General features: G+C 50.5%; 1 protein-coding gene across 6 annotated transcripts in view; it reads right to left on the bottom strand.

The window, feature by feature from the left end:
* The window catches only part of CLCN3 (chloride voltage-gated channel 3), a 194,800-nt gene extending 194,327 nt beyond the window's left edge, over window positions 1-473 (bottom strand). For 5 of the 6 annotated variants that reach the window (XM_019521769.1, XM_019521774.1, XM_019521772.1 and 2 more), the window contains exon 1: window positions 291-473. The gene's annotated coding sequence lies outside the window, so the exon portion shown is untranslated. The remainder of the gene's footprint in view (window positions 1-290) is intronic. The other variant, XM_019521770.1, reaches the window with a different exon arrangement.
* Between the last annotated feature and the right edge of the window lie 9,601 nt (window positions 474-10,074).

The raw sequence follows: 10,074 nt of genomic DNA, 5'->3' as shown, positions 1-10,074 counted from the left end.
GGATATTGGACAAACACGCCCTCCCTTCAGCAGCAGCAAAGCTCGCTCCCAATCCAGCACTGCGGGGCAGGGGACTAGGCCAGGAAGGGTCAGGAGACGGGGCCGGGGGCCCGCTGCAGAGCTAACAGGATTGACAGAAGAAAGTTGCGCGGAGCCGGACGTGGCTGCCGAGGCGGGTGGCCGCTGGAGCAGCCCTGCGCGGTCCGGCACAGGGAGGGGGGAGGGGAGTCTGCGGGCCGGGCTGTGGGGGCCGCGCCCGCCACCCCGGCCTCTCGTCCCGTCCGACCGACCTGAGGGCAGAGGTACTCGGGGCCGGGCCGCTCCTTACCAGCCCGCAGGGCGCCACTGCCGGCGGGCAGCTCGCTCATCCTCCTGCGGCGGCCGTTGGGCTCTGCTCCGCGCCCCACCCCCACCCTTGGCTCCGTCCTACCGGCCAGCCGGTGACCCGCTAGAGCGTCGAGGTGGGACTTCCGGCCGCGCCGGCGCACAACTGGCGCGGCGCTTCCGCCACTCCGTTGCATGCCGGGCACTTCCGGTGCCACTGGTCCGTTCCTGAAAAGGGTCCGGCTCTGCGTTCCGCCGCGTTTTTTCGTTCCCGCCTTCTGTGGGGTTTGCCTGCTTCCTAGCGCTGCGATCCTTTGTGTAACTGTACGAGCATTCAGACCTTTGTACAATACAATGTACAGGCGGTAGTAGGGAAAGTGTTCAAAATGTACACTCATTTTTGAAGCACCTCATTGATGCAGCATGTGCAAAACCCAAGTCACCCTCAAGGAGTCTTAATCGACTTCTTGAGTTTGCTGTTGGGTTTTTGGTCTAAGGCAGGGGTCAGCAATCCCCAGTATGTGTGGCCAGCATGGCTCGTGAGGCTATTTTGCTCTGCACACCACCACCAGCATGGGTTTTAGGCAGCTGCTGCCAGCCACTAAGCCCAGGCTGCTCCCAGCAGGGGGCTGGGCAGCTGCAAGCCCTCCATGGTTGGCAGCAGCTACCCAGAGCCTGGGCCAGTTGCAGCCAGGAGGCTGCAAACATCTGCTCTGGGCTCCGGCATTAGCTCCATACTGGTGGGTGCACACGTGCCTCAGAGCGGACAGTGGGGGAGTGGCCTGAGGCAACGCAACCCCAGCCTCTGTCCCACTGCCAGCACAGAGCTGATGACTGGGCTCTACAGCCTGGCACAGCTGTTTATAGCCAGCCTGGGCTCTGGGCAGCTGCAGCAGGCAGGCTGCAAACAGCTGCGCTGAGCTCCACAGCCCTGGCATCAGGCGGCAACCGCACGTGCACCTCGGTGGACAGCGGGAGGGCTGTGCTGCCCCAGGCCCTATCCCCGCCGTCCACTCTGAGGTACGCGTGCACCCACCAGTATGAAGCTGATGGCAGAGCCCAGAGCAGCTGTAGTCGGCCCAGGCTCTGGTAGCTGCTGCCAGCCACAGAGCCCAGTCTACTTGCAGCACGGTTTACAGCTGAGCCCACCTGACTCCCACCCACTCCAAGCCCAGCCCCAGCCCAACTCCCCACCAGGGTGAGGTTGGTGCTGCCCCTTCCCAGGAGCACCGCACCTTTTGTGGGCTTAGCTGCGTGGGGTCGGTGGGTGGTTGTGTGGATGGGCAGGCTCCAGGCCGGAGCCTCCGCCACCTGTGGGGCTCTGGCGGGACCAGGGCATTGTTGGGTCGGACTTTGTCCAGTGGCCCAGAAGCCAAGCTCCATGCACCTCCGCATCTGGTTCTGTATATTTGTCTGCCTCTGTCTGGTTCTGTGTGTCTGTGTGCACACATGTGTCTGGTTCTGGATGTGTGTGTGCATGTGTCTACTCTGGGTGTGTCTGGTTGTCTGTGTTTGTGCCTGTGGTTCTTTGTATGCATGTGTGCGTGTCTGGTTCTCTCTCTCTTCTCCTTTTTCTTTCTGTTTCTCTCTCCTCTTTCTCTTATTTGTCTCTCATTGCAACATGCTCAACAAAAAAGGAATATGCAACAACAAAGGCAACATTTATGTTTATTAAATACTAATATGCAGTGTGTCCTGCCATGTACTTCCTACCCCCCACCCTCATTTTGTTTTTCTGGCATGCCGGCACTCCAGCACCTTCTATGGTAGATGTGGTTTCTTCAGCACTCTGGCCAAAAAACGTTGCCTACCCTGGTCTAAGGGCATGGGCAGGCAAGGTTCTTTGGGGAAATGTGATATGTTTTATTAGGCCAACTGAGTAGTTGTAAAAAAGTTCTTGGAAAGCCCTGGGCACAGTTGCCCTTCTTCAGGTATGGGGAGTCTCTGCTGGTCTGAGACTCCAAGAAATGACCTTTCATTTTCAAATCCATGTTCTGTTCCTGCTCTAGCCTGGGACCACGCTCTGTGTCACAGGCCAAACTGGGGATGGAGCCTACTGGTACCAATGCAAGGGTAAGCAGTGGGAGGCAAGACGAGAGGGAGAAGGGGCAGAGGGCCTATGGCTGCAGGGGGCCGGGCACAGGGGGAGCAGGTAGCAGGGGCAGAGTGATGAGGGTAAGCTGCTTGACCCCCCTGTTGCCTCCCCACCCCCACTGCTCCCCTCTCCACCTCCCAAACACCTGCCCTCCACTTCCCGTCCCCCGTCACTGCTTTATTCACTGTGTGGTACAGGCAGTACTTTACTTAAAAAGTTTCAAGTTACATTTCTCACTTACAATGTTTATAAATTGACACCCTGTTTCAACTTTACAACACTTGATCTGATGTGACACCATAACAGCAAGCAAGTCACTGTGCCACCCATCTCCCTGGAGAACATCTGTCCAAACTTCCTTGGACACTTTCTGTAAGAAAGCAGACAAGACTCCAGAAAAATCTGCAGCCAAGACTCCTGAAAAGAATCCAGCCAAGAACCCTTTGAAAAGTCCAACCAAGAGCCCTTCAAAAAGTACAGCAAAGTCACCTCAAAGAAGCCCTTCCAAATCAATATGATTGCTATTTACAATAGAAATACATTAATGTAGCTATATTACTCATCTATAATTGATTGACTACAAAATTCTGGGTTATTTTTGGTGAAAACGGGGTATCGGGCCTTGGATCAGGAACCAATCCCCCATTTATAACATTGTTTCCTATGGGAAAATTGATTTTGAGTTACAACATTTCGAATTAAGACGCTGTTTTCAGGAACTAATTGTGTCTTAAGTCCGAGAACAGCCTGTAATTAAATTCTGTACATGAAAAATGATAAAAAAGTTGTAAATGTTCCATGTAGAGAATCTTAATTATTGGGGCATCATTCTAAATTCAGAGTTGTTTTGCATTCAGGTAAATACAGTAAATATTGTTTCCCTATTCTGATCTGCTTTCCCTCCTTAAAATTTAGGTATCTGGTCACAGTATAATCATCTTTTAAAAAACTAAGCAAACAGGGAAATTAATATTCTGCTTCTGCTTTCTCTGTTATCCATCATGTGTTCTTTCTTACTTTTTAGTAATGGACCTCTACTGTCTATTTTTTTCCTCTTAAAATACATTTATAGAATCTTTTCATGTTACGTTTTATGTCCCTTGCTAACTGAAACTCTTTCTAGGCCTTAGTCTATCTACTTTTTTCTCTTTTTATTTGTACTAATATGTCTTGATCATGTACCCTCATTTTCCTTTTTGTATTTTTCCCTGTTGGTCATTAAAGACCTATCAAGACAGAGAGAAAATCGTGTCAAGTGCTAATTTTTATACTGTTCCTGTCTCTGAAGTTCAAACCTCTAAGGCTCTAAGCCTTTCTACTTTCTGATGTAGATGAACAGAGGACCATGTGTTTTACTGTGCAAGTCTTCAATATGGAACTGAAGCTCCAAGATACCCAGAAAATGCAATTCAACAATTTCATGGCATTATTGGTGGGGGCACAGGGGGTGGGGTATATATAAAACAGTAGCAAAGGTTTGTTCCTTTGTCCTATTTCAAAATTTATCTATACCTTTCCTCCTGTGTTATCTGGTAACAGGACATTTGATTAAGGTGAAGACTAGTAGTGGTGTCTCTTCCTAGTTTGTGATGCCTTTTAATATTCTTTGGAAGAAATATCTATTAATAGAAATGTTAACAACAATAATAATAACAACAATTATGTTAGTAATGTAAATATATTCCATAGAGAGAAGTAGCAGAAGTAGATAATATTTTCTATTGGCCTGTGTAACCCATGGGCATCCTGGGGCTGGTCTAAGTGTAGACCCACCCACTTGTCTTAGGGCCAGCCACCCATCTTCTCGCCTGCCACACCTTGCTGTTACTAATTATCCAATGTTAATCAGGTGGGAGGCTGCCTATTTATCTGCCCTGATGACAAGGGCCTATGTATACGACTTCAACCTTCCCTTATCATGTCCCATGCCTTGTAGATGTTTACTCCAGCTAGCTAGCACTGGGTTCTTTCTTGACACAAACACACACACACTGGGCCCCAGGCCCCACACACACTCTTGGGGCTCCTAGCTCACACACCTCAGGCCTCCAGACCCACCTCTAGGATCAGGGCTCTAAGCCCTGTCTCCAAGCCCTCCCAGGACTATCCTCTTATCCCTGGCCCCAGAAGCTTCCTTAATAGCTCCCCAAGGCTCAGGGCCCACCCCAGTGAAGCTTCATGCTGGGTCCTATGTGCAGCCTCAGACCTCCACCAAGAATCTGGGCACTGCCACACGTCCCTCCACCAACCTGGGCCCTGCCTCAGTACTCTTGGTGAGTCTGGGCTCTCCCTATTTGATCTCATCCACCAGGGATGTGGGGCTGGGGTTAGAAGGCGCCCCATATTCACCTTTCACCAGGGCGGTAACTGGCCTGGCATTTCTGGGGGACTGTCCCACCACAGACAATCCCACCAGGTGACCCATCCCCAGCAGGCTGCACTTTCCAATCATGCCCAGGACCATGGGGCCTCCTCCTTCCCTATAACCCCAGCTCTTACCCCCTGTGGTATATGGAATGTACCTTTAAGGGGCCAACAGTGGTATAGTCCAGTCTTTCCCCCAATGCCCTGTGGGTGCAGTTTGGTTGGTGTTGTTGTTCTCCCTGCAAGCTGTGAGTGGGTATGTTCTTGAATCCTGTTTCCCAATAAAGATAAAGCTGTGTATCACCCCCACTGGTCTCTGCTGAATGCTGACTTGAGGACAGAACCCCAGGGGCATGGAAGCCTGAGTGAGTACCCCATCCCTGAAACCCAAGGGCCTAGAGTAAACATTATACAGTGTCAGAAGTGATGTGTCTCTTGGTGGAGTCACCAGCAGCCTGATTAACGGGGTTACAGCTTTCACCCTCAACTAAAAATAAAATAAAAAAAATAATGGAGCATTTCAAACCTCCACCAGCATTGTCCTTTACTGGAAATCTTGGGGAGAATTGGAGGAGATGAAACCAGAAGCTTTGATTAAACCTTGCAGTCACAAAGGCCAAGGAAGAGGCAGAGGATTATAAAATTGCAGTCATGCTTCACTGCACTGGGGATAAAGCCCTAGAAATTTACAACAACGTACAAATTGTTTGCAGACCCTAATAACAAAACCCTTACAGAGGTGCTTGCAGCATTCAAGAACTACTGTGAACCCAGACAAAACCCTGTTTTTCAAAGGTATCAGTTCTGACAACTTAGATACAATGAGGCTGCAGGCATAGATCATTTTGTTACAGAGCTCAGAAATAAAGCACAGCCAGGGCTGTTCCTGATGGGGGGAGGAAATCAGGGCAACTGGCACAGGCCCTGTGCTTTGGGGGGTCCCTCCAATCAGTGCCCCATAAGCAACACTATGGCCACCATGCACAGCCACTGCTGGCTCTTGTGCCGCCAACAGCTCCAACCTCTTGCTAGCCTCCTCCCCCTGCCCCCTTCTGCCAGTTCCAACCGCTCACCCTCCCTTCCCCCAGGGTCTCACACAGGTTGATATGCCCTGGGCCCTGAGCACCCCTAGGGATGGCTCTGAGCACAGCATTGTGAATCTGGACCTGCTGAGGATGTTATGTTGAGGGACAAAATTGTCTTCAGCTTAAATAATAGCATACTCAAGGAAAGGCTTCTGGAGAACCTGTCCCTCACCCTGGCACAGGCTGTGGATATCTGCAGGGCAAAGGCTCTCACAAGTGCCCAGGCTTGTGTTATGTCTCCAGAAGCAAACCTGCATGCAATTGGGCAAAAGCAAAACTGCCATAGCACTTTGCAAAAGCAAAACAAACCCCCAATAAAGTTTGTTCCATATGGGGGGCCATCAAGCTGCAAAAGGCAAAGTTTGCATAAGGTGTGAAAGCACACACAAGCCTAGATCCTGCCCACTTTTGGGGAAACTTGTTACAAATGCTTTGGAGTGAACCACTTTGCAAAAATGTGCAAAATCAAACGGAGAGGCTCCAAAATCTGAAAAAGGAGTCAGTACCCTATATATGGTCAAAATGTCAGCAAAGCAGAACTCACAGTCCTTTGATAACCTGAATGCCTGGTATAGCACAATTATGATTGCTGACTTGCCAGTCTATTTCAATATACTGGAGCAGAAACAAACACTATTCCAGTAAATGTAGGAAAGGTCCGCCAAGGCAAAGTATGCAAGACTCTAGCTCATGTTACATTGGTTGCATTTGGCGATGCACATATCAAACCAAAAGGTGCAATCATTGCACACTGCAAATCTGGTGCTAATGAATCTGATTAAACTTTTTATGCAACAGACTATTGATTAAATTTTTATGCAATACCTGTTAGGGTGGTGTTGCATAAATTGCTGATTTTATCCCCTGGAGGCTAGTCCAATTCACCTCTAGAAGAGAGTCACACTTTCAGGCTGGATCCAACTCTATTTTATTGCTTGCAAGCAGGCCGACAGAGGAGCTTGTTGCTCAGATCAGTGTCGACCCTAAACAAAGAGCGCACGTGGCTTTTATTGAGCTAGCATTCTTTTCAGTTGAGGTGTTACATTTTAATTGGTCATTTCAAACCAAAACCTGAGCAGCCTATAAGGCATAGGGGTAGTGGGCCATCCTGTACCATGTGGGTGGAAAGTTACAGAATGCAGGGGTTAATACTAAAACAAGGAACAAAGAAACATAGAGAAAAGTATCTATTTTCGCTACAGTGGCATGCACCACCTTAGACCTTATCAAAAGAGTCCATGAAATGGCCCTGACAGTACCTACAACCAAGGTGGAACTTCTCAAACTATACCGGGATGTTTTCGAAGGTTTGGGCCAATTTCCCCATACCCACCACATCTATGTCAACCCAGTGGTACCACCAGTTGTGCATGGGTGTAGAAAAGTTGTGCAACCTTAGGCAAGTCGTGCAACCTTAGGCAAGTTGAAGACCACCCTTGAAACACTGGAAGCTATGGGAGTCATTACAAAGGTGACTAAACCCACACCCTGGGTCAATAGCCTTGTGATCATCAGGGATCTGGGTTTTCCATTTCCCATGGAAAAACAGAGAAAACTGCGCATTTCATGGGTTTATCAAACAAAATGCAGATTTTCTCTTTTACCAGAGAAACCCATGGATTTCTCATGTTTGCAAAGAGCTCCTCAGGCTGGTACAGTTCCAGTCTGCAAGAGCTGTTTGCAAAAAGTGTGGGAAAGTCTGAGCAGCAGGGGGAGGGGGAAGGGCGGGTCCTGCAGCTTTTAGTCAGTCACAAGGCCTAGGTCAGGCTCATTTTCCTCCTGGAGCCTGTGAAGTGATAAGAAGAGCTTACAGGGGGCTGGGGGGTTGCATGGCAGGGCTGGGATGAAAGCTGGCTGGGGGCTGAGGGAGTGGGGAGGTGTTAGGAAAGTAAGGAGTCCCCACCTGGCATCTCCATGTGTGGCTTCTCTTAAGGGCTGCTAAAGCCACTTTGGTTTCATGTGCCCCCCAGCCGGGCAGTCCAGCTGTGAGTGGGGAGGTGTTGGGAAAATACATGGAGTGCCTGGCTGGCTCCACATCTCCCTGCTCGATGCCGGAGTGCCCAGCCGGGGGCACGTGAAACCAAAGCAGATCTAGCAGCCCTTAAGGGAAGCCATGCATGGAGGTGCTGGCTGGGAGTGGGGAGACATGGAGCCATCTGTGCACTCTGTGTTGTTTGCTTTCAGGGGGCAAAGGGGACCTGCACCCCCAGATCTGTGTGGGGGCAGGCTGTGGGCTTGAGCTCCCGCCCTGCTTCCCTCCCATGGGGCTGCTGTAGCCCTGAAGGTGTGACCCGGAGTAGCTAGGAACAGCAGGGCCATGCCAGGATCTCCTTGCCCCATCCCGGCTGCCCTGGCAACATGCCTCCTGCACCTGCCTCCACTTTGAGGGGCAGAGCCCCATGCCACTTCCCTCAGTGCAGCCCCGGGTGCAGGAGATGCGTTGCTGGGGCAGTGCGGAGCGAGCAGATGCTTGGAGATCTCCACATGGCTCCTCTGTCCCCAGCCACGCCGGGTCACAGGGAAGGGAGCAGAGTGGCAATCTGCTGCCAGCAGGGCTGTGGGGGGCCTTTAATGTCAATGTGCTGCCCTGCTCCCCATGGGCCAGAGGTTGACACTGACTTCCAAAAGGCTTTTGATCTGGCATCCCACAATGTTCTCATGAGAAAATTGGAAGATTGTAAGCTTAACTGCGAGACAGTTAGGTGGGCAGGAAGCTGACTGCGGGGTTGGACCCAGAGAGTTCTACTGAACGGATGTGTCATCTTGGCAAGAAGTGGCCAGTGGTGTCTCTCAAGGGTTGGTGCTTGGTCCAGTGCTTTTTAACATTTTTCTCAACAATTTGGACGTTGGGGTGAAGAGCTCACTGGCCAAATTCGTGGACAACACCAAATTATGGAGAAGTGTGGTCACGCTTGAAGATAGGCTGCAGATACAGTGAGACCTAGACAGGCTGGCAAGTTGGGCATATGGGAACCAGATGGGGTTTAACATTGAGAAATGTAAAGTGCTCCACCTGGGGACGAACGATTCCCTGCACACCTACAGGCTTGGCAACGCCAATCTGACCAGCACTACGAATGAAAGAGAGCTGGGGGTAATAATAGACCACAGTATGAACATGAGCTGGCAGTGCGATGCTGTAGCCAGCAGGGCAAATAATACTCTAGTGTGCATCAATGTATGCATCTCCAGCAAAACCAAGGAAGTGATTTTTCTGTTTTACTAGGCATTGGTGAGACTGCAGCTGGAGTACTGTGCCACACTTCAAAAAGGATGTGGAAAAGCTCGAGAATCCAGGGAAGGGCCACCTATATGATCAGAAACTTGCACAGCAAGCCATGGAAGGAAAGGCTGAGAGACCTGGGACTCTTCAGCCTGGAAAAGAAAAGGCTGAGAGGGGACTTGGTAGCAGCTTACTGCTACATCAGTGGCATACATCAAGGGCTTGGTGAACAACTGTTCATCAGGGCAGCATTGGGGAAAACCAGGGACAATGGTCACAAACTCCTGGAAGACCATTTCAGGCTCAACATTAGGAAAAACTTCTTCACAGCCAGGGTGTCCAGACTGTGGAATAATCTCAGGAGATCTTCAAGAGGAGACTGGATGGTCACCTTGGTGGGGTCACTTGACCTGGGGTCTGTCCTGCTTGATGCAGGGGGACTGGACCCGATCTACATATAAAGAGCTTAGTCCATCTGTCGGTGTGTCTGTTTACCTGTCTGTAATGCTCTTTAGGGGGGTCATGGCTCCAGCCAGTGCTGCAACATAAATGTCCATAAAGAATAATGCACAGAGTGTGGCTCCAGTGGAGCAGGCTGGTTGGACGTGGTGGGAGGGGAGGTGGCCCAGGACTGGACACGGAGCAGCAGCAGCATGGGTGGGTGGAGGGGGGCACAGGGCTGGATTCAGAGGGGTGAGTGGGGGGGGCACACAGCTGGATGCAAAGTGGTGGGAGCACGGGGTGGTGGGGCAGTGGTGACTGCCTCCGGCAAGTTTCCTCCCCTTGCTCCCGGGAAGCAGCAGTGGTGTGGGGTGGTGCGTGGCAGCTATGGGCAATGTGCTAGTTTTATATAAGCTAGCAAATATATATAAAATACAGTATTGAGAGGGGGGAGAGTTATATACATATATATATGAAACGTATAGAGAATTGTAAGAGTTGTTTACACACATACACGAGCACACATGCAAGCATACACGGGG

Source organism: Gavialis gangeticus, unplaced genomic scaffold (genome assembly GCF_001723915.1).
Source record: "Gavialis gangeticus isolate Ggan-Ray unplaced genomic scaffold, GavGan_comp1, whole genome shotgun sequence".
NCBI lineage: Eukaryota > Metazoa > Chordata > Crocodylia > Gavialidae > Gavialis > Gavialis gangeticus.
The sequence above is the reverse complement of the archived record's forward strand: the minus strand, read 5'-3'. Positions and strand labels throughout refer to the sequence as shown.